The 24,947-nt window shown below is 37.5% G+C and overlaps 1 long non-coding RNA gene across 4 annotated transcripts; it reads left to right on the forward strand.

The window, feature by feature from the left end:
- The first annotated feature begins 15,076 nt into the window (after positions 1–15,076).
- LOC114261476 (uncharacterized) lies at positions 15,077–20,060 on the forward strand. Of its 4 annotated transcripts, none has more exons than XR_014362273.1 (3): positions 15,109–17,879; positions 18,313–19,582; positions 19,776–20,060. It is a non-coding gene; the product is annotated as an uncharacterized LOC114261476 (long non-coding RNA). The 4 variants fall into 4 exon arrangements; XR_014362271.1 differs by having other exon boundaries at positions 15,109–15,487; positions 17,838–19,582; XR_014362272.1 differs by having other exon boundaries at positions 15,077–19,582; positions 19,762–20,060.
- The last annotated feature ends 4,887 nt before the right edge of the window (positions 20,061–24,947 follow it).

Genomic DNA, 24,947 nt, shown 5'->3' on the forward strand with positions numbered 1-24,947 from the left:
GAGATTCAGTATGCTAGGTTCCAAATATACGATGGTAAGTCAGACCTCAACTTTCACATTGGATTATACCTGAACTCAATGGCATTATATAGTGGGAACGAGCCGCTGCTCTGCAAGGTGTTCCCTTCATCCTTCGGGAAGATTGCATCAGATTGGTTTCACAAACTGCCAAAGGAAAGCGTAAAGACCTGGGAAGGCCTGGCCGAGATGTTTGTGGCCAGGTTCGTGACAAACAAGCTGCAGCCATTAAGGGTGGACGCATTGATGGCTCTGAGAATCAGTAAGGATGAAGGCTTTAGGGCCTATGCCAAAAGGTACTGTAAAGTGTTCAACTGAATACCCGAGTGCAACCAAGAGGTGGCGGTCGTGTCTTTCAAGAACGGCCTAAAAGACGACTGTCCACTACAAAAGTCTTTGGCAAAGACATTGCCAAAAAGTATGGAAAAGCTCATGGCCAGAATCGAGAAGTATGCCAGAGCCGAGGAAGACACGTCAGGAACTAAAGAGACAAACCAAGAGAAAGGTAACGGCTCGCCGAAGCGAGGCCGAGGTAACAACAGATCCAACAAAGAGATAGGACTGAGGGCTACACAGGCAGTCACAACTATATTCCGAATCCCAATTCACAAAGTCCTAGACAAAATCCGATCCCAGCCCTATTTCAGAGCACCAGCTAGGGTGCCAGGAGAATTTATGGAAAGAGGCCTTGGTAAGCATTATGCTTACCATAACGAAGATGGGCATATGACTCAGGGTAGAAGACCTGGTAAGGCAAGGCCATTTAAGGGACCTTGTAGATGAGGCCAGGACAAGGGAAGAACAGGCAAGACTGCCTCAGGCACCAGCAGCTCCGCCTCCCCCAGCACAGCAACCACAGGCAGGAGAACCTCGGGTAATTAATGTAATTCACTCGAAGGTCAACGTAAACGAAATAAGGGGGGAGACCCAAAGGGTAAAACACTTGCAGCACGTGTACCAGGTCGGCGAAAAATGACATCGGGCCGAGGTGTACCAAGGACCAGCAGTGTCCTTTACTAAAGCCGACCTTGAGATGGTCCAACATCCCCATAATAATGCCTTGGTAGTATCCTTCCAGGTCGGGGAGTGCCAAGTGAAGCGCATCCTAATCGACCAAGGCAGCTCTTATGACATCATGTACATCAGGTGTTACAAGGAGCTTGGCCTTCACTCAGACAATTTGGAACAATCCAAAGGCCCAATGGTCGGGTTCAATGGAATGCTGACGTGGCCACTAGGAACAACAAGTTTGGAGGTGCGGGCTGGCACCAGGAAGATAAAGACAAAGTTCACCGTAGTCGACACGCCCTCCCCTTACAATGCTATCCTGGGAAGGCCATGGTTGCATGCAATGAGGGTTGTTCCCTCAACGTTGCATCAACTATTGCAGTTCCCAACAAAGCATGGGATAAAAGAAGTCAGAGGAGATCAGCTACAGGCAAAGAATTACTCCATGGTAGCAATGAAATCCACCTACAGCATACGAGAACCAGAGAGGACAGAAATCGAAGACGAAGATGTGAAAGTCCTAGAAAACGTCGGCAAGGAGCCAGCTAAGAAAAGTGAAGGAGCACTGAAGAAAATTCTCGTCCAGGAGGGGGATGATGAAAGCTTCTTCCTTCTCGGCTCGGGCTTAGCCGAAGAAGAAGAAAAAGAGTTTGAGGCTTTCCTGAGAGCAAACATTGAAGTGCTTGCCTGGACGCCTTACAAAATGTCTGGCATTGACCCCGAGGTCACTTGCCATAAACTGAACGTTGACAGGTCGGCCAAACTTGTAATCCAACGAGCAAGAAGACCGACATTGATGCACGTCGAAACAGTGGAGGAAGAAGTAGACAGACTTCTAGAGGTTAGGGCCATTCGAGAGGTAAACTAACCGACATGGCTATCAAACACAGCAGTGGTGAAGAAAAAGAATGGAAAATTAAGGGTCTGCGTAGACTTCACCAGCCTAAACAAGGCCTGTCCCAAAGACAGTTTTGCTCTACCCAAGATTGACCAGCTGGTGGACGCCACATCAGGGCATGGAAGAATGAGCTTCCTGGATGCCTACAGGGGGTACCACCAGATAGCCATGTACCCCCCAGATGAAGAGAAGACTGTGTTTATCACCTTAAAAGAGCTGTATTGCTACAAAGTGATGCCTTTTGGATGGAAAAATGCAGGAGCAACTTACCAAAGATTGGTAACCAAGATGTTCAGACACCTGATTGGTCGAACGGTGGAGGTTTACATCGACGACATGGTCGTGAAGACCAAGGAACCTGAAGGTCATCTGGCCGACCTAAAAGCAGTATTTGAAATCCTTAAGACATATTGGCTCCGACTCAATGCATCGAAATGTGCATTTGGAGTTGGATCTGGTAAGTTCTTAGGATACTTGGTGACCAGAAGGGGCATTGAGGCTAGCCTAGATCAGATCAAGACCATCCTGGAGTTGAAGAGCCCGACGTCGACAAAACAGGTACAAATACTGACTAGAAGGGCCGCAGCCCTGAATAGATTCATATGCAGAAGCTTGGATAAGTGCAAACCTTTCTTCAACTTAGTGAAGAAAGCCACATACTTCTTATGGACCGAGAAGTGTGAAGCCGCCTTGGCCGACTTGAAGAAGTATCTGACCACAACTCCAGTTCTTTCAATCTAGAACCTGGAGAGGAGCTGTTGCTGTACTTGGCAGTTTCAGAACATATGGTAAGTGCAGTGATAATCCGAGAAGAAAAAGGGAAACAAAGGGCTATTTACTATGTAAGCAAAACCCTGGTTGATGCAAAGACTAGGTATTTACCTCTAGAGAAGTTGGCGCTGGCCTTAGTAATGGCTTCAAAGAAGCTAAACCATTACTTTCAAGCCCATAAAAGCCCTGTTTGGTAAGGCTTATTTCCAGCTTATTTTAACTTTTAGCTTAATTTAAGCTATTTTGATATATTTGGTTCAGTTTAACAATACAGCTTATAGCTTTTTGTAAGTCAAAAATCAACTTATTCTTTGAGTGGTGGATGAGAAGCTTAATTTATAAGTTAAAAATCAGCTTATGTTCACAGTTATAAGCTATAAGTTGTTAAGGTATAAGCTATAATCACTTTCCCACAGCTCTACCAAACAGGGCCAAAATTGTGGTGCTCACTGAACATCCATTGAAGTCCTTGTTGTAACAAGGAAACCTGACAGGGAGAATAGCCAGATGGGCAGTGGCATTAGGCCAGTATGACTTAGAGTTCAGACCTAGAACAGCAATCAAAGGCCAAGTTTTGGCCGACTTTGTGGCCGACTTCACACCAGAATCCATCATACATCGAGCTCCGCTGAGCCGAGGTGAACGATGTCATAGCAAGCAAGGAGGAGCCCAGTCAAAGGCAACAGAACAAAAGGAAAGAAGAAAAACTCAGACCCTGCAGCATCTACATCGGCGAATCTTTCTGACTATTTGTCGATGGGAGTTCAAACCGACAAGGAGCGGGAGCGGGAGTAGTACTGGTATCTCTAGATGGACAGATATTGGAACAGTCCATTCATCTGGGGTTCAAGGCCTCAAACAATGAAGCAGAGTATGAAGCATTGATTGTAGGATTGAAGCTGGCAATAGCATCAGAAGCAGATGAGGTAATAGTCTTCTGCGACTCCCAGCTCATAGTCAACCAGACGACAGATGAGTTTGCAGCCAGAGACGAGAGAATGTCGGCCTATGCAAAAAAGGTCAACAGGTTGGTGGCCTTGTTTCAGAATTGCCGACTACTTCAGGTTAGCCAAGATGATAACAGTCACGCTGATGCACTGGCCAACCTGGCTAGTGCAATACAACCTGAAAAAGCAAGGACAATAATGGTTGACTACTTGTCGGGCCTGAGCATCGAACCACTGACCATAGAGCGCGAAGCAATGTGTATGGACATGGGACCAAGTTGGATGGATGCAATAGTAGCATTCCTAAAAGAAGGAAAACTGGCAGATGATTACAAAGAAGCACACAAGATCAGATTGAAGTCGGCAAGATTCAGTCTGACAGCGGAAGGACATCTTTACAAAAGATCCTTCACTGGACCCCTTTTGAGGTGTGTACATCCTTCACAAGTTGAAGATTTTTTGTATGAACTACATGAAAGAATTTGTGGAAGCCACGCAGGGGGCAAATCACTAGCTCATAGGGCCATCACCTAGGGGTATTGGTGGCCCTACATGCAGAAGGATGCAGAGGCCTATGTCAAGAAGTGTGAAAAGTGTCAAAGGTTTGCACCTCTGATACACCAACCAGCAGCAGACCTAAACCCAGTATCCAGTCCTTGGCTGTTTGCCCAATGGGGCATGGATCTCATTGGGCAACAGCCACAAGCAACTGGACAAAGGAAATACCTGCTGGTAGCAACAGATTACTTCACCAAATTGATAGAAACTAAGCCCCTAGCCAAGATCCGAGATGTGGATGTAAAAAGCTTCATATGGAAAAACATAATCACAAGATTTAGGATCCCAAGAGCAATAGTTTCCGACAATGGAACACAATTTGACAGTAAACTAATCAAGAGCTTCTGTGCAAAATTTAAGATCAAGAATTATTTTTCAACACCAAGCTTTCCTCAAAGCAATGGACAAGCAGAAGCATCCAACAAAGTTGTCCTGAATGGGATAAAAAGGAGGCTGCAGGAAGCGAAAGGAAAGTGGGTGGATGAACTGCCAAGTGTACTCTGGGCATATCAGACTACGCCGAGAAGATCAACTGGGGAATCCCCATTTGCTATGGCTTATGGCATAGAAGCAGTCATTCCTCTGGAGGTCGGCATCCCAGGGATCAGAACCCAAGGAGTAGAGAATGGGACCAATGATGTATTATTAGCCCGAGATCTGGATCTACTAGAAAAAAAAAAAGGAGAGAGCTGCAATTCAGCTGGCAGCATACCAGCAGCAGCTTGCCAGGGCTTATAATAAGAAGGTTAACCCAAGGGAGTTCCAAGTAGGCGACCTAGTCTTGAGAAAAGTCGTCGGCAACAAAAAGGATCCCAGAGAGGGTAAGCTTGGCCCAAATTGGGAGGGACCCTATAGAATCACTTTGGTATTGGGTAATGGGGCATATCGACTTGAAGATAATTAAGGCAAAGAGTTGCCAAGACCTTGGAATACTTGTAATTTAAAACTTTTCTATCATTAGACTTTTTTGTTCTTTGTTATTTGCCGAAGTAAATAAATAAAGTTTTAGCTTAACTTCTTACAATTATACGATTCTTGCCGATGTTCCTGGAATGCATGCATAATGAGAACCCAAGTGAAACTTAAGTTCACATTAGGGGGGGCAAAGAGTTGGAAAATGGTTCCTAGAAAAATAGAATATACAAGCTAAAATTAGTCTAACACTTGTTGAAATTTGTGAAAAATTTACAAGTTGAAGTTAGGCCGAGATCATGTCTAACACTTGTTGAAATTTGTGAAAAATTTACAAGTTGAAGTTAAAATGAGGTTATGTCTAACATTTGTTGAAATTTGTGAAAAATTTATAAGTTGAAGTTAGGCCGAGATCATGTTTAACACTTGTTGAAATTTGTGAAAAATTTACAAGTTGAAATTAAACTGAGGTTATATCTAACACTTGTTGAAATTTGTGAAAAATTTATAAGTTGAAGTTAGGCCAAGATCATGTTTAACACTTGTTGAAATTTGTGAAAAATTTACAAATTGAAGTTAAACTGAGGTTATGTCTAACACTTGTTGAAATTTGTGAAAAATTTACAAGTTAAAGTTAGGCCGAGATCATGTTTAACACTTGTTGAAATTTGTGAAAAATTTACAAGTTGAAGTTAAACTGAGATTATGTCTAACACTTGTTGAAATTTGTGAAAAATTTACAAGTTGAAGTTAGGCCGAGATCATGTTTAACACTTATTGAAATTTGTGAAAAATTTACAAGTTGAAGTTAAACTGAGATTATGTCTAACACTTGTTGAAATTTGTGAAAAATTTACAATTTGAAGTTAGGACGAGATCATGTTTAACACTTGTTGAAATTTGTGAAAAATTTACAAGTTAAAGTTAAACTGAGGTTATGTCTAACACTTATTGAAATTCGCAAAAAATTTACAAGTTGAAGTTAGGCCGAGATCATGTTTAACACTTGTTGAAATTTGTGAAAAATTTACAAGTTAAAGTTAAACTGAGGTTATGTCTAACACTTGTTGAAATTTGTGAAAAATTTACATTTGAGGTTAGGCCGAGATCATGTTTAACACTCGTTGAAATTTGTGAAAAATTTACAAGTTGAAGTTAAACTGAGGTTATGTCTAACACTTGTTGAAATTTGCGAAAAATCTACAAGTTGAAGTTAGACCGAGATCATGTTTAACACTTGTTGAAATTTGTGAAAAATTTACAAGTTGAAGTTAGGTCGAGATCATGTTTAACACTCGTTGAAATTTGTGAAAAATTTACAAGTTGAAGTTAAACTGAGGTTATGTCTAACACTTTTTGTGAAAAATTTACAAGTTGAAGTTAGGTCGAGATCATGTTTAGTGCTTGTTGAAATTTGTGAAAAATTTACAAGTTAAAGTTAAACTGAGGTTATGTGCAACATTTGTTGAAATTTGTGAAAAATTTACAAATTACGGCCAAGGTTGTAGTGAACTGAGTACTTATGCATTTGTTGATGTAAACCGTTATTGGCTATGGCCAAAGTGTTTCACCCCGAGAAAATTACACAGATAAAGTGTGTATTGAAGATATGCAAACTGTTCTAAGTATGGAATCATACAAGAGCATTAAAGGGAAGACAAATATGCAAACAAAACAAAGAAGTTGTATTTATAAAGGCACATCGGCCATGTGAAGAGCTTACATTGTTTCAAAGGAGAACCAAAAGTGCAGAATACAGAAGCAAAAGAAAAACATTCAAACTAAGACTCTTCTGCATCTTGAGGAGGTTGGGTTTGAAGTCCAGAAGACTGCTAGGAAAACATCTCAGCAACCTTCTCAGCCGCGAGCTCGGTATCTATTTCATTAAGGGTTTGATCGAGGCTCTTGTCGGCAAGAGGCGCGTCGGATGATGCCTTCTCGGGAGTAACCTCCTTGGGAACCTCCTCACCTTATTCATCTTGAATCAAGTCCAGGACTTGCTCATTCTGAGTAAGGGACTTGGTCCCAATGGCCTCCTTTGACTTCCTTACCAAAGCCTCCTCCTCAGACTCAGAATCGTCGTCGGATTGGCTCGGAGTTTAAAGGAATGGCAGGGGAAGGACGTCGGTGTTCCTGAGTGGGGAGTCCTCGGGAATTTCAAGTTTTTTCAGAAGAGCCATCCAACCAAGGGTAAAACCCTTGTTGCATGTCTGCTTAACCTGTTTTTCGTAGTCGGCCGTGACATCGGCCACCCCCTCAGAGTATGCTTTTTCATCTGTGGCTTTTATTTTGGCCTCTTTCGTGGCCAAGGCTTCTTGTAATTCTTTTTGGGCCTGGGCCATCTTTTTCTCAGCCTCTTTCTTTTCGACCTCAAGAACCTTCTTGATGGCCTCTGCAGAATCTGCCTTCTCTTCGGCATCATCTTTGGCTTTAACAGCAGCCTCGGCTTGGTCTGCCAAAGTCTTTATTTTTTACTGTAAGCTTTTATTGGTCTTCTGCAGACTGGAGACCTCCTTCCTCTTGTCGGCCAGCCCCTTCCGGTTCTCAAAGGCCTGCATTGAGAATGAATAAGCATGATGGATGGCCTGAAAGTGAACAGAGCAGAAGTTATAAAAAAAATTTCTAAGTACAAAAAAGAAAAAAAGATACCAAGTGTGAAGACTTACTTGAACAGAATGCTGGAGCATCAAGGCGAAGTTCTCATGCTCAGTCATCTCGGCGTTGCGGTCAAGATCCCCAGGGAGGAGCAGGGCTGTAGAAAGGGCAACGCCGATGTTGATGTCGTCGGCACTGTCCTCAACATAGACTGGCCTGTTCTCCAAGGTGACAGGTGGAGCCCAGGGGGCACCAGCCTGCATGGAACCTGACGCTGTGGCAGACTCTGACCTCGGCCTCTTAGACCGAGTTGATTGAGATGGTTCGGCCTCGGCAGACCTCTTCTCGGGGACGAAGGTGGTTTTCTCGCTCAAAGCCAATTTTGAAATTGGCAAGGTATCCTCAGTGTCAATCTGAGTTACCGTTGCCTTTGGCTGAGCCTTCTTTATCCTTTTTTGCTTTGGCTTTGCCTGAGATGGCGCAGGTTGGGCGTCTACAGTAGTGGGAATGTTGGCTAAAAGATCTTTAGCAACTGCTTTCTGGCGACCCATCTCGGCAGAAAAAATAGTTCGTTGCCGGCGTTTGCGCTGGGATATTGGGATCAGATATGGAGCCGAAGTTGACGGCTGCTCCGCTGGATCAGACGTCAATCCTTGATCTGGCCGAGATGTGGAGGCAGCTTGAGAAGTTGTGGCGGAAGGAGGAGACATCTTCTTCTTCTTCTTCTTCTTCGGAGCGTCGGAAAGAACAGACTTGTACGTAAGAATGAACTTGAGTACCAAAGGGGCTCTTCTCTTGTGGATTGGCAGATCCAATAGTTTCCTTAAGTCTTTGCTGGGAAAGAAAGACTGGCGGAAGCCCTTTGATGGCTGAGGAAGAACTGTCTAAAAAAGAATAGCGCAGACATTAGATCAAAGTATTGGAGACTTTAGAAAACAAATAAGTGTAAACACTGGGCTCTTACCATTACCCTCTACAAAAATTATTCGATGAAGAGGGTAGAGGTGGAGGTCCTCATCTGGAGTGAACTCCCAGTTCCCGAGGTAATGAAGTAATCATCCCCAGCTCCCTTGTTGGAGTCTGGGAGGTCGGCCACGATTTTATACTCTGTGGACCTCAGCTTGAGGTAATAGATATAACCTTTCTCTTTTAGTGAAAGGCCGCACATAGTATAACAGTACTGGATGTCAGCTAAGGTAACCCTAGCATTCTTTTGTCGGGCTAAGGCTATTATGCCATTGATGACTCAGTAGGAATTGATGGCGAGCTGCATCGGGTTCAACTTATAGTAGTGAAGGACTTCTCAAAAAAGGATGTTGAGTGGGAGCCTAAGACCACACTCAATAAAGGCCACAACAGGGAAAGGCATAGAATCAGCTGTGGGCATGATAGAGTCATCCACCCCAGCCAACCTTAGATGAACGTCAACTGGGATGTCAAATTCTCTCCTAAAGTGCTCTAATTTGGTCGGGGTGTCTACCATATGCTTCCACATACCCATGATATCGGCTTAGCTAGAGGAGTTGGATTTCAGATGAGAGTGTTTTGGAGGGTTTAACGGACCTCGGCTAAAACCCAAAAATACACAGAATCTATGGGGAATTTTTTCAATTCTTCCTAAGATTCATCGGTTCTACAAACAAATCCCAAACCTAGATCTATGGAAACGAAGATTGAAGGCACGAATCTGGAAAAATCACAGAAAACAGAAAAGCAAGAATATGTTTCAAAATCAAGAACAGTGACGAACTATCAAGAACATTGTGCCAGAATTAGTGCAAGGGTATAAGGCCAAGAACAATGGCAAAAGTGCAAAAAGATTGTGAGCAGTGTGTGTATTCAAGACATGGGCAAAAGCAAAGTCATGCAATAAACACACTCAGATACATGATTCATAAATTGAATACTTGAGCAAAACAGCAATGGCAACAAGTAATGAAGCGGAACTTCTTGAAGAGTAACAAGAGATAAAACCAGGAGGAACAGTGGCTTACCAGAAAAAGTGAAGCCGGTGTTGAGATCGCCGAAGTCAGACTAACGGCAGCAACGGAAAAGATTAGCAAAAACCCTCGCCGGAAGGGAGTGAACGAAAGTAGTTACAGAAAGCTTTACGGGATCAACAATGGTGTATTTTGAAGAAGGAAGCTAGAGGGAAAGAGAGTAGAGAGCTTGAGAAAAACAAACGATGTAAAGTGAAAAGACGAAAGAAGAAGGAAGTTTTGTCAAAAACTCGAAACGGCGGCAAAAAGACAATTAATGCGCCTAAAACGACGTATGCGTCAGACGGCGCACGCAGGCGCGAAACGACTTACAGGCGCGTATCAAGTACAATACAGTAAAAGGAAGACGCGTGGCTAAAACGGTTGAGTTATTATGCATGACAGCTAATACGCGTGAAGGAGCTCCTGGAATTCTTGTTCCTTAAAAAAAACATGTCGGCCTGCATGATGATCTCGGCTAAAGGAATTTTAAACCGACGTACTGGAAGGAAGTTCTGATATAGGTTCCATCATCTCAGAATGCCGAGATAATAGAACCTAGCGGGCAGTTGTGGGGATATATTTTATGAGATACTAACACGTGGATGGGGACGCCGATGTGTCAGCCGAGGTGCCACGTGTCCTGTTCGTGATGCCGAGGTTATCTCGGCATGGCCGAGGTTACCTCCGAAGATATCGGAATCTGACATAAGCGAATAAGGGACAAGAGTCCTAGAATGAGGAAGGACTTCAGTCTGGATAAAGATAAGACTCTTAGAGAGTTTATCCCAATCCTATTGGGAGTCCAAGATTAGCAGTAATCCTAAGTCAACTAAAGCTAGGCTTCTATTGGGATTAGGGAAGTGATGGCTATAAAAGAGAGGCACCCCCATGGGTCTAAGGTACGCAATTTCTATTCTGAATAATGAGTTAAGGACTTGATTTATCCTTGAGAGATAACTGACTTAATCGTCGGAGTGTCCCCCAGGTGGACGAACCACCGCTGGAATCTTCTCTTTCTGTTACAGGTCAATCAGGTGCCATCTATTCTGCCAGTGCTCTCCAGTTGAATACTGAGTTGGCAGTGTGGTCGAAAATTGACACCCCCCTTCAATGGTAAACAATTTTTCACACTATTTAGGTTATGATATGAGTTCAATTATTATCAATATTATGAATAATCTCAATATTTAAATCGATAAAACTTAAGATGTAAGTACTACATACATGTACCTTAGGATCATTATAATTTGGATTGGGTTTCATTACAGCTTGGGTTGGACGAGTGTTGTTTACTGTATGCCATGTTTTGACAATTAGAATAATTAATTTTATAAGATCTTTTATATATATATATATATATCATTTGTGAAAAGATAAAGGATATTTTTTTTTAAGGTCCTGTTGTTAGGATTTTATGGAATAAAAGATATGTAATATTTTTATAGTGGTTGACGTTCCTTAACATTTTTTCAGAGAAATTTCAAAACATAGATAAATTTAAATTTCTTTGTGTCTTGAAATTTTTCTGGTTTGCTTAATTTCTCTAATTTTCTTTGTGTTTTCAAATTTTCTCTGTATTTTGAAATTTCTCTGATTTGCTCATAATTTTTATTGTGTTTTGACCAATTTTTTATGATTTACTTATAATTTTCTATGCGTTTTGATCAAACCAAAAAAATTTGTGTTGGTCCAAATTTTGTGTTCCTTCCACCATGTCCTAACCAAGCAACCACTAAAGAGGACTTCATATACATGCTGACAAATGGAGGATACATATAGACCTACAAACACCGCAAGCCATGGGTCGGATGACCCCAAAAATGACTTGAATTGAAATGTGTTTTTGCTCTATTTTTGCCCAAATAATGAGTTGAATTGGAGTTTTCTTGTGTGATACTAGATTAATCTACAGTGATTAGAATGTAAAGTAGAAAATCAGAGAATAGTTCTGATCTGATACAGGAATCGTAGGCTTAAAAAAAAAATATCGTGGACCTCTCATATTACTAAAAGTTAGAGAGAGATGTTAAACTAAATATCTCAATTTAAATTTAAATTTTATCCCACAAATTTTTTGATAAACTATCAATAGATCTTAATAGTTGGACTTAATTCTGATCCAATCCTATTGAAAACAAATCATAATAAAATTGTTGCTAAAAATAATTTTTTGTGACAATTTTTTACATATGTCGTTAAAAATTAACAATTAGTGACTTTCTTTTGTCACAAATTTTTATAAATTATCTCTAAAACTTACAATTAGTGACGTTTTTCTATAATGAATTTTTCAAACTATCGCTGAAAGTTAAAAATTAGTCAATTTTTTGGTGATGATTTTTTAAATTGTTGCTAAAACTTATAATTAATGACTTTTTTGTAACAAAATTTTAAAACTGTTGCTAAAAATTAACAATTAGTAACTTTTTTAATAGTGTTTTATGAAAAATGCCACTAATTTTTATAGGACTTATTGGACAATAAATCCACCTATTAGGACCTACACATAAATCCTCGTAAATTTTTCTCTCTCATTTTCAATATATTTTTTTAATTATTCTATATTTGTTTCATTACAATTTTCCCAAATAACTAATTGATAAAGTTGGAGCAGTTTAACTCATATTCGATGTTAGGTTTTGTAATTGGCAATTCTTTTTGACAATACTCCTTTCAGTTGTAATTTTATTCACTCTTTTGTTTTAGTAAGACTATAAATGTTTAGATGTGAATCCAACCCGAATTATACTATGTAGAGGAGTTTGTACTGATATTCCGTATATTGAGCATTTCTTATTTGCCACTTTGCTAACTATGTATGGGCTCATGGCGAGTCTCAGTGGATTGTTAGGTTTTTATTCTTAGCAATCTCGTTTGACAAAACTCTTTTCAGTTGTATTTGTTTTCGTACTTTTATTTTAGTGAGGTTATGAGTTTTTAGATTTGAGTCCAACCCGAATTGTGCCTTGCAGAGAAGTTTGTGGTGCTAATTCTTTCATAATTGCCACTTCGCTGACTATAACGGGGATCGAGCTGCCCGGTTAGCTCGCAGGGGTCTAGGGAGCAGCACCTCTTCATGGGTCCGGGGCAACGCCATGGCGGGGTCGAGAGGCAGTGCCCCTAAAGCAAAATGAAGCTGTCCGCTCAAGCTGCCATTTGTACGATCGAGCGAAGAATGTTGGGTTCTAGAAGTTTAACCTGTCTGCAAATATACTGTGAGGCGTGCTTTTACGCTCGAGCGCCCATTTCTTCGCTCAAGCGTACATCCTGGTTTGGAACACGCGATATAGAGTTCCCACTCGATCGTCCATTTCCACGCTCGAGCGGACCTCGCGATCTCAACTTCTATAAAATCTCAAGTTGCTTCAAATCTAGGGTTACGCTTCCAGATCTTCTTTTTGGATATTAAGGTTTATATCTGGGGGCTTTTTTTCTAGTTTTCTTTGATGTTTCATTAAGTATTCAACTCATGGTTTAAGAAGTATACATCAAAGGATTGTTTGTTTATTCTACACAAAAGAGAGAGTTGTTCTTTAGTAGATTCTGGGGAATTCGAGCCTGAAGCTTTGATGGATTCCGAAGTGGCTCATCATCGTGATTCGACATCGGCGTTGTGGATTCAACGTTAGGCAAGAAGGTTCCGAGGTGAAGACAGTGGTGGAAGAGGCATATAAGGGTCAGTTTAATTCGGCCGTAGATTCGCTAGGTAATTGAGAGTACACTTGTATAATTCCTTTTGTCTTCTTAGTGGATTGTTTTGTGGCTTTAGCCCGTGGTTTTTTTATCACAATTGGGGGCACTCCAAGGGTGGTTTTTCTACGTTAAAATCATTGTGTCGATTTGTCTTGATTGTTTGATTAGGATTGTTACATATTTCTTAAAATTGATACATAATCACAAATCAATATCTAGGGAATTTCTAGATTTTTTCATGGATCATCTAGTATTTCAGCCTGCATTCAAAACTTCTGAAAAACGTATTTTACCACTTAAGCGGTGAATTGTGCGCTTGAGCAGTCTTCGCAGGCCTATTTTTTTATAAAGTAAGTTGTTTGTTGTTTTTAGGGTTTAACCCATCCAAATTCTCAAAGAGGAGGAAAATAAAAAGTGTTCTACATTGGTGGCTTTTTTCTATGAGTTTCCTTGATGTCTAGAAGATGATCGATTGATCAACGAATTATAGAGTTTCAAACATCAAGGGTTGATTTAGTTCTTTTATTCACATAAAGACAAAGGAGTTCTTCGGTGGATTCTGGGAAAGTTGGGCCTGAAGTTTGGTGGATTCCGGAGTGGCTTATCGTCATGAATTGGACATCAGCATTGTAGATTCAACATTGGGCAAAGTAGTTTCATGGTGAAGACGTTTTTGGAAGAGGCATATTGGGTTTGGTTCAATTTAGTTCAAGCGTGGATTCACTATGTAACTAAGGGTGCTCGTGTGTAATTCTTTTTTATCTTCTTAGTTAATTGTTTTGTGGCTTTAACCCGTAATTTTTTATCACAATTGGTAGGGCTGTTCATGGAAACCACCCACTTAACAAACCTGCCCGAATCGACCGGACCTGACACATAACAAACAGTCAAGAGACAAGGTAGATTAGAGATGCAACTTGGGCAGGCTCAACTCGAGTAACCCGAACCCAGCGAGAATTTTTTTAGGACTTGGACAAAATATTTTCAAATTTGATACGGGCTTGGGCAAAAATTCAAAAGCTCCAATTAAATTTGGGCGGCCTTGGGCAAAGACGTCAAACAACCCGAGCAACCCGAAACCCGAATTATACATATATAAATATATAAAAATATTAAATATACATATAAATTATTAATCATTACATGATATTAAAGTAATTTAGATTATTAAATCATATTGAATATATATTATATGTACAAATAACATAAAATCTTACATTTTTATTTTCACTTATAAATTGTAAAAACTCCTATAGAGGCATCTCTCTTACATTATATAAATTATTTGTTTTGATGGTATTAATGATTTTCTATATAAAAAAAATGTAAATAGAGTCCAATTTTAATAATTTAATAATGTAGCTACCAAAAAAGAAACACTAAAATTCATTTACAATTCGGACAATTCGGGTTTAACTTGGGTCGGATTTGGGGAGGCAATCTCGGATTACAATTCGGGCCTGAGCAAGTCTCAACTTGGGTTGGGCTTGGGCAACCTCCCAACCCTACCGAACCAGCCCGAGTTACACCCTTAAGGTAGATGGTCGGCTGCAGGCCATTTTATTTGATTTTTTCGAATTCACAGTCGGTAGTGGTTTTTGTATTTTTTTCAATCCATTGAAACTAACTCAACCGACTCATAATGTACACATGTCTTGGTTTAATTAGTTTCTGATATTTTATTTGTCTTTTGCTTTTCTCTTTTAACCCACCCACCTACCAAGCATCTCATATACGCTTCACAATTTACAAGGTCTACTCTCTCACACACTTTACAAAGTCCGTTGCTGTCTCTCACACTTCACAAAGCTACTTCAGTGAACTTTTTTTTCAAAGAGAAAAACTGAAAAGGCTCTAACATTTTTCAATGAGACAAATTAAAAAGGCCAAACAAATATATATAGAGTAAGAAAGAGTAGACTGAATCAGAAAAAAGCAAAGCAATCCAACCAAATTCTCTGTTTCTCTTTTGCTCTCTCTCTCTCATGTAACAAATCAAAGCTTCTCCTTGTTTTTCTATCTTTGAAGTTAAATCTGTGACTATCTTTGAGATGTGTGAAGCAAGATCTTTAGCCCTAAAAGAGGGTTATTGTCCAGAGATTGAGGTATTTCTCTTTATTCATTTTGCGGTTTTGATTTTTGATGTTTTGATTTATAATTTGTAGTTTTTTGTTGGTTAATACTTCATATTTTGATTCTCTAATCATGGTTGATTTAGGAGTTTCTAAGTATTTTTCATTTTCTTATTTTGATTTTCTAATTCTCTGTTTCTTATTGTTATGTTTTCATTTAGTGTTTGTAAAATATTTTGATTTGTTCATATTTTGATTTAGGGATTGAAAAATATTATGAGATATGTTCATGTTGTGATTTTGGGTTTAAAAAATATAAATATTTGTTCATGCGCTTGTTGATTGAGGGATTTAAAAATATCATGAGTTTTTCATGTTTTGATTTAAGGATTGAAAAACATTATGATTTTGTTCATGTGTTGATTTAGGTTTTGAAAAATATTATGATTTGTTTATATTTTGATTTAGGGTTTTAAAAAAATTAAGAGTTTATGTTTTGATTTTGGGATAAAATATAAGATTTTGGTTCATGTTTTTATTTAGGGTTTTAAAAATATTATGTTCTGTTTATATTTTGGTTTTAGAAATTATAGTTTTGTTCATGTTTTGATTTAAATATTAAAAGATTTTGGTTCATGTTTTTATTTAGGGTTTTAAAAATATTATGTTCAGTTTATGTTTTGGTTTTAAAAAATTATAGATGTGTTCATGTTCTTATTTAGGGTTTGAAAAATATTAATATTTGTTCATGTGTTGATCGAAGGATTTAAAAATATTATGAGTTGTTTATGTTTTGGTTTAGGGATTGAAAAATATTATGATTTTGTTCATGTTTTTATTTAGGTTTTAAAAAATATTGTGATTTGTAAAGAAAGTAGTTGGGGAAGCAACTACTTTGGGGAGACTAATTGGAATATTTGGAACCATATGAAAAGTTTTGTTAAAAATTGATTTAGTTCAGTAAAGTCGCATGTGATTAAATTAAGCCTTAATCAGAACTGTTTTGGGTTAATTGAGTCATGTGCTAACCGTGATTAATTAAGGCTACTTATGTTTAATTAAGATGATGCATCATTTATGCCTAATATACTCCTATTCATGATCCAAGATGTGATTAAGTGTATGATGTGTTGAGAGATTTTGTAATGTTGAGTGTAGATGATTAAATCCTTGAGTGAGTGTGTGTTGAGAAATATGTGTGAGTGTACTGAGAAATCTGAGTTGGGCATTTGGTGGTATTGAATGTAGAGGATAAATTCTTATGGGTATGCTGGAGTGGTGCATGTGTGTACACGTGTTATTTGTTCAAATTGTTAGAGTATGCGTGTGTGTGTATCTGCTGAAATGTGAGGGAATGTAGGCAACATTCCTTTTGTTCTTTCTATTTCTTTGAGAAGAGAGTTCATCCTAGAGAGAGAAAGAGAGAGAATGTGTGATGGAGATAGCTCATTCTAGAGAGAGAAGCCCATTTTGTGCTAAAGATTGAAGAAACTAGGAAGATTCATCTCACATTTATGAAATTAAAGCTTTGGGTAAGAATTCTATGACTAATTTCTATTGTAAATCCTCCATGCATTATGAGTTCATCAAGTTATTAAGCTAATTTCGTGATATTTGTAAGGAAATGGGTCTTTGAACATGTAGATGGCTTGTATGTACATTCACGGTAGATCATCTTTAATTTTATCATTTTGAGTTTGAGTTTTAAAGTCCTTGCATGTATGTGAGTTTAAATCATGTCCATTGTTTCAAAAATTCATGAGTTTGTTGATCACCATTTGCATGCTATGAAAAACCATGAGAAGAGTTGAAAAATCTTGCATAAAAGAGTTTTGGTTCAAATATTTCAAGAATTGATGTTTTTTTAATAAAAGATGTTTTAAGGGTCTTGTATTGGAGTTTTATAAAGCTATTTTATGTGTTTTGATCAAATCATGCAAGACCCCAAGTTTTGAAGATTGTTTGGAAGCCATTTTTGTTAAGCTTGGTGCCCAAAAATTCACAGCTAGCTTGAGCGATCAAGTGGTGGCTCAAGCAAGCTTAGTTTTTGCCTTTAGCTGGCTCTAGCGACGAAAAGCTGGCTCTATTCAATAACTTATTTTCAGCATGTTTTCAAAAGATGTTTTAGGTACATATCTTCGCTTCTATCTCCTTTCGAGAATTCTTAGGCATAATTTATGAGCCATTAAGGATTAAGAAGCTAAGAAACATCATACGTAAATGAATTAGAAAATATGTGTTAAATCCAAGTATGTAGTTCAGTATGAACAAGTTATGTGACATGGAATGAATAAGAAGTTAAAGAAAGAAAGCTAAGCCATGTATGGCCATATGGATGAGTAATGATGAAACATGTTTGTCTTGTGTACTTTTGTGTTTGTAGGTCAACGTTTGAAGATTGATTCACCGTTTCCGGAAGTCCACTGTGAGTAACGTTATTGTAAAGATATGTTCATATGCATTATGTTCCAAATGTGATTTGATAATTATGATTTCTGAAATGATAATTGTTTACGTGAACGAATGTCCTATGTTTGAAATCTATTATGGCATCCATAGATAGTCCCAAGTCATGGGGGACAGCATGTTAATATGGGTCCATGACATATATGTGATTATAAGATCTCGTTAGCCACTTGTCAAAGTGGTGATGTGTTTAATCGCTATCCGAAACCAATTACTCTAGTCGGATGACAATGTGATATGTTCTATTGGATGTACCATTATTATGTTTGGCTATAAGAATGATTAGGTTATGATCTGTTTTACGATTATGATATGTTCAAAATTCGTTCACTAACCTCTTTACCTTAATATTATTCACTAGGCTATAGCTCACTATTTGTATATATATGTAGGTGAGTAAGTGCAAGATTAGGCCTGAGGGCTTCTGTCTAGTTCTGTTTTGTCAAGCCAACCATTATGCCTTACAAGGAGGTTCCTGGAAAGATGTGTTATGATCAAGTCTTAAACTCGTTTTGTCTTTTGTTTATTTTATTTACATGGCTAAGTCCCTTTTTGTTTCATATGTATATGGTTAGTGTAAGAATGATGTTGATGATGATGATTATATGTATAACGTTTAAATTTGTTTTGTCCTATATAAGTCAGCACAGCTCATTAGATGATTATATTATATTTATGTATTTGTTTTCGCCAGCCCCTTATTTTGTTAATCTGTTTTGGAGGCCATAGGTAATCCTAGGATTACTAGACGATTCCGACGCTAAACCTATAGGAGTGGGTTTGGGTCATGACACAAAGGGACCACCCAATGAGGCTGTTTGGAATAATTGTAGGGTCTTTTTAAATTTTTGAGACTCTTTATAATGCCACAAAAAGGTTTTCAGGGTCATTGTATATCACTTCAAATTGCTTCTATGATGAGATGTTTGTCATTCAAAACAAAATTGAGCAATTAATGAAGAAAAATGACACACTTTTATCTAATGACAGTTAATATGAAACCAAAATTTGATAAGTATTGGGGTGATGGGGATAAGATAAATCTTCTTTTGTATGTTGCTGTGGTACTTGACCTTAGGAAAAAATTGAAGTATTTAAATTTTTGTTTCTCACAAATTCTTATTGAGAAAGTGGTGAATGAGGTGACAGGCAATGTGAAGGATTGTTTGACTCGTCTATACGAGCATTATGCTTCACATGATTCAAAGAGTGGGCAAGAGCCTAATGTGAGTGCAACTTCATAAATGGAGGTAGATGATGATTGTGATGATCCACACATGCTCATTGCTCCTCAGTTTAATTCATATTTAGAGGAGGAGTATTCTGTTGTGTGTAAATCAAAGATGGATAAGTACTTTGCTGATTTTTGTAAGGGTTCTAAAGATGAAAATTTTGATATATTGGGATGGTAGAAGTCTAATTCTTCAAAGTATAAAGTTTTGTCGCAGGTGGCACGTGATGTTTTGGTATTACTAGTCTCTACAGTTGCTTCAGAATCAGCATTTAGTACAGAAGAACGTACACTCAATCCTTTTCATAGTTCGCTTTCTCCCATGATGGTTGAGGCCCTTATATGCACACAAAATTGGCTTTAATCCACTATCCCAATTTCTCTTCGAAAGTCCATGGATGATGTTGAACAATATGAACAATATGAGTCAGGTACTATTCATTTATTGCACATATATTAAATTTAAATTGAAGTTTATTTCTATAATTGATTAATAATTTTTCTTTCTTTCTTTTTTTAGCAATTTCTGGTGCAAACCCAATAATAAGACTTGTACATTCATATTTATTTATTTATTTATCCTTATAAGCTTTATATTTTGTAATTTCAGTTACTTCTTTGCAGGATATGAGGAAGCAAAAAGAATAATGTGCCAACAACTTCTAGTTTTTGTGAATATGTTTCTTGTTTTTAATTTTTAGTTTAATGGTGGAATAGCAGTAGTAATGAAGTTTAACAATGACTTCCTTTTTGTGGCTACAACAAACATGTTTTTGAGATGTAATTATATTTTTCAGATATGTGTGTGCATTGTGCAACATAGAAGTTTTTGAGGGGTATGTTTGCACTGTGCAACATAGAAGTTTTGGGGGGATGTACATGCTAAATACTGTTAGTTTAGTTTTTCTAGCATCTTGTGCAGACTACATAAACAATGTGGTGTACTTAATTGCTTAGGTTTATTTTATTATAAGATGTTTTGGAGGATTATTTTAGTATAGAAACAATGTAATCCCTAAACTGTTTTGGAAAGTTATTTTATTAATTTTAATTTTTAATGCCATGTTTTTATATGGTGTGTATGGCAACTTTTAAAGTGCAAGATTATATATTGTGACAAGTTTTACTTGTGAAGTGTACAAAATTATAAAGTTTAATTTATCATTATGTTAATTTCAATGGGCTAACTTTTGTTGTAATTAATGGAGTAATTTTAATTTTGAATTGGGCGGAAAGAAATTTTATTCCCTTAATTTTGGAAAAAAATGATAAATAAAAAATCTATAAAAAATAATTTTAAAAAAAAAAGCCCAATATGTCATCAGCCCAATCTGTCCAAACCGACCACATCCGATCCGACAACCCGAATATCAATTCAGTCGAATTCAACAAGTGATTGGTTCGGAAACGGTTGGGTTGAATGTCAATTCGAACTAATCCGGTCGGCTGACGGGTATGTATCCAACCCAACCCTGACCGACCTGTGAATAGCCCTAACAATTGGAGGTGCTCCAATTGTGTTTTTTCATATTAAATCATTGTTCCGATTTGTTATTAATTATTTGATTGAGATTGATATTCACTGTCTAAAATTGAAACATAATCACGAATGAATATCTCGTGGGCTATTTAGATTTTTTTAACTCGAAATTTATCTCTCACATCATCAAAATGATTTTGTTAAAAATATATGATTTTTTTTGCACTTACCAAATATGATAGATCCTATTAATTTTTTTTCAACTATCAATTAAACAAATTAAAATCAAAAGCAAAAATGTTTTTGATAGCTAAAACATGATTTGCTAGAACCAAATAGAAATAAACTTTTTTTTTTCTATTAAAAGTTATAGTTGGTGAAAATTTATGTTTATATTTACAATTCGAGCTTCGAATTGCTCAAGCTGTTTGGTATCTTTGTCAAAGTCTGCTTCAATTTAATTCAGGTTTTTGAATTTAAACCCAAATTGTCACCAAATAAAATATATATATATATATATATACGTTACTCAATACTTAAAAAATTTAGGGTTGAAATTGGATTGTTCGAGTTTAGTCCACCCAAATTTGCAACTCTAGCAAGGGGTTTGAACATTATACTTTTGATTTTATAATAAATCAAAAGTCAACACATAAATTACATGTTATTATAATAAAATTGTAAGACTTAAATTATGGGTCTCAAGTTTTTTTCATTTTTGTAATTTATATACAAAATTCTAACCATTATATTATTTTATGGGTAAATTATGCAAATGATCCCTATAATTTACACTATGTGTTAATCTGATCCCTGTTATTTTAATTTGTTAGTTTTTACCCTTTAATTTAACGGATTGTGTCATATTGGTCCAATAAATAACGGCCGTTAGGTTTGGTGAACGGAAACTCAAACGATGTGTCAATTTGGTCCTTGTAGTTTACACGATGTATGATAACCCTGTTCCGTATTATACTAATTAATCTTAATTATGATTGCGATTATGTATTTAATGTGATTTTGGGTGCCATCTACGTGATTATATGTGGTTTTGAATTTCTATCTGTCCACCGTAGGAATATCTGTCCAACTTACTGCCATGAACTGAAAATTGAAGGCCTTATCGACCACAGAAACCGAAATTGACCACACCATTGTAATTGGTGTAATTTTTGGAGCTTATGGTAAAATTTAATTGAAAATTTATTCGGAACAAAATAATTAGATTCAGAACGATTAATTAAGCACCACTGATTAGCCTTAATCAAAATTTGATTAGGCCATCCTATATAAGGGCCTATATAATTACATATTATGGTTTTGAGCTCATTTTTGTTGAGATTACACTCTAGACAGAGAGAGTGTGCCGGTTAGAGAGAGAGGCAGCCCAAGTTGGAGAATTGCTCAAGAAGCTTGAAGATCTCGGAGTTTAACTCAAGGATTAACTAGAATTTGGAAGACTTGAACTTCTAGGTGAGTAAATTTATGAGTTTGAGTTTGTGATTTTGTGAGTTCAAGGTTTAAAGGTAATCAAGAACATGAATGGTGTTGATTATGATGAAATTGAGGTTTATATGCACATGCATGCAAAGAACTACCATGAATTGCCATGAATTTGTATAATCTAGCACGTAGCTTATTAATTATGAAAATTTGAGTGTTGAATCATACATGCAAGCATGGTTTTGTTGAGTTTCATGAGTATAAACATCACTTGTACCATTTGGAAAGGTATTGGAGCCTATAGTACACATGCATGTATAATCCAAGGAGTTTATGGAGTTTAATTATATGTATATTGAAGTTCAATTTTGAAGCTGTGTGTTTTGTTGAGATGAATTGAGAATTGGATCATGATTTTGAGCAATTGGCCTCACATTGCCTATAAACTAATGATATATAATGTGTTTCCACATTTTTGAACTAAGAACATGACTTTTGGGCCTTTGAATGTTGAGTTTGAGCTTCAAGATCAGTTCTGGAAATTCCAGAATTCGGCATGTCCGCTCAAGCAGGGTAATGGCCGCTCTAGCGTGAAATGCTAGCTCCCAGAACTTTTGCTGACATGGATGTCCGCTCGAGTGGAGAGATTCACGCTCGAGCGTCAAGCCATGTAGTTCGACATTCAGCTCGAGCATCCGAAGTCACGCTCGAGTGTAAGAATGAGGTAACCAGTACTTTTGCAGACCAAAGGGGTCCGCTCGAGCGGAGAAACCTACACTCGAGCGGGGAGCCCTGTTTCAGAAATCTTGTAAAGATGTTTTGTGTTTCATTTTCCGTTCTCTTTTATTTCTAAGCACTCTTAGGCATGCATTAAACATTGTAAATGGATTAAAAAGATAAGAATGAAGCCTAAGAGGGATATATGAATTAAGAACGAATTGAATCGTTTGTAACCCATTATGTTCATGAAATGTGTAGAGTCAAGCACAAGAGCAAATCCACCGGCAGATCACTGTGAGTAATATCTTAGTAAAGATATTTTGAAGTATATTATTTGTCCTATTGCTTCTTCCTATAAAAGTCTTGTAAGCTTGTTAATTCGAATTATGGACAAATATCTATTATGTGATCGATCGGGCCAAAGGCCATTTGACATGAATGATTGGGCCAAAGGCCGTTTGACATGAATGATAGTTGGATATGAATGAATGGGCCAAAGGCCGTTGGATACGAATAAATGGGCCAAAGGCCGTTGGATATGAATGAATAGGCCAAAGGCCGTTGGATATGAATGAATGGGCCAAAGACCGTTGGATACAAATAAATTGGCCAAAGGCCGTTGGATATGAATGATTGGGCCAAAAGCCATCGGATATGAATGATTGGGCCAAAGGCCGTCAGACATGAATGAATGGGCCGAAGGCCGTCGGAAATGAATGGATTAGGCCCGAGGCCGTTTGATATGTCTAAATCTGTAGTCACTTGATACACTAAGTAGAAATATGAATTAGGCCCGAGGCCGTTTGATGTATTTGTTTCAAACTCCGTTCATGTACCTTCTTTATTTGATATTATTCACTGGGCTTTCGCTCACTTTCATTCATATGTCTGTAGGTGAGTCAAGAAACGTCCAAACTCAGCCTTAGTGAAGTATATGAGAGACAGTCAGAGTTTTAAAGAGTCAGCCCTCATGTCTCACGCACGAGACTTGTTTTCGCCCTTTTGTCCTTTTGTATATTCTTGTTATGATCGGCGAAAACCTTGAATTACTTTTGTATATAAGTTTTGTTTGGCTAACCGTATAACTGAAAGTTCCTGGACATAGATTAACTCTATGGGTTCGTGATGTGTGAGTTATTATAAAATATTTTTGGAATGATTTTGCTATATCACGTAAGCACAGCTCTATGGACAAAATTTTTAAGTTGCTTCCGTTTGACCCCTTAACTCTGATGGAGTATACATTTATAGCTGTTTGAGGCCATATGGCCAGTTATGACCTTAATCCATAGGGGCGGGTTCGGGTCATGACACGATGTGTCAATTTGGTCCATGTTGTTTTAATTTGTTCGATTTTGACAGAGATCAATTTGACACATCCTGTAAACTAAAGAAACCAAATTAACACATCATTTGAGTTTCCGCCCACCAAACCTAACGGCTATTACTTATTGGACCAATACGACATAATCCGTTAAATTAAGGGGCAAAATCGAACAAATTAAAATAACATAGACTAAATTGACACATCGTGTAAATTATAGAGATCATTTGTATAATTTACTCTTATTTTATATAAAAATACGTTATTAATTTTTTTACATCTAGTACATAACACAAATGGGTTCGTTTGGGAAGTGGCACTACAAAAAAATTAACTTTTTGCGACGGCAAAACGCCGTCGCAAATATTCAAAATGCCGTCTCAAAAAGGATTTTGCGACGACAAATGACTTTTAGCAACGGCAAGTGGGGGGTCGCAACAAAAGGGATCACAAAAAAATTTTAGCGACAGCACGTTGTCGTCACTTTTTTTTTTTGCGACGAAAAAATTGCCTTTTTGCGACGGCATTTTTCCGTCGCCTTTAATATGAAAAAATCTAAAATTTTTTGAGACGACACTATGTTGCCGTCGCTAAAGAATTTTTATTGCGACGGGAGACCTGCCGTCACTAAAAAATATTTGAGAGAGCACGATGCACCGCCGCTAAAGAATATTGGCGACGACAAAGAGTACCGTCGCAAAAAGTTGTCTCAAAAAAATACCTGTCTCATTTGAGAAAAAAAATTATTATTATTATTATTATTAAAAATATGAAAATTACCTGTATTAGATGAAAAATAATTGAAAAAAAAAAAACAATAATTGCATAA

This window comes from Camellia sinensis, chromosome 2 (assembly GCF_055761805.1).
Source record: "Camellia sinensis isolate YWXY chromosome 2, ASM5576180v1, whole genome shotgun sequence".
Taxonomy (NCBI): domain Eukaryota; kingdom Viridiplantae; phylum Streptophyta; class Magnoliopsida; order Ericales; family Theaceae; genus Camellia; species Camellia sinensis.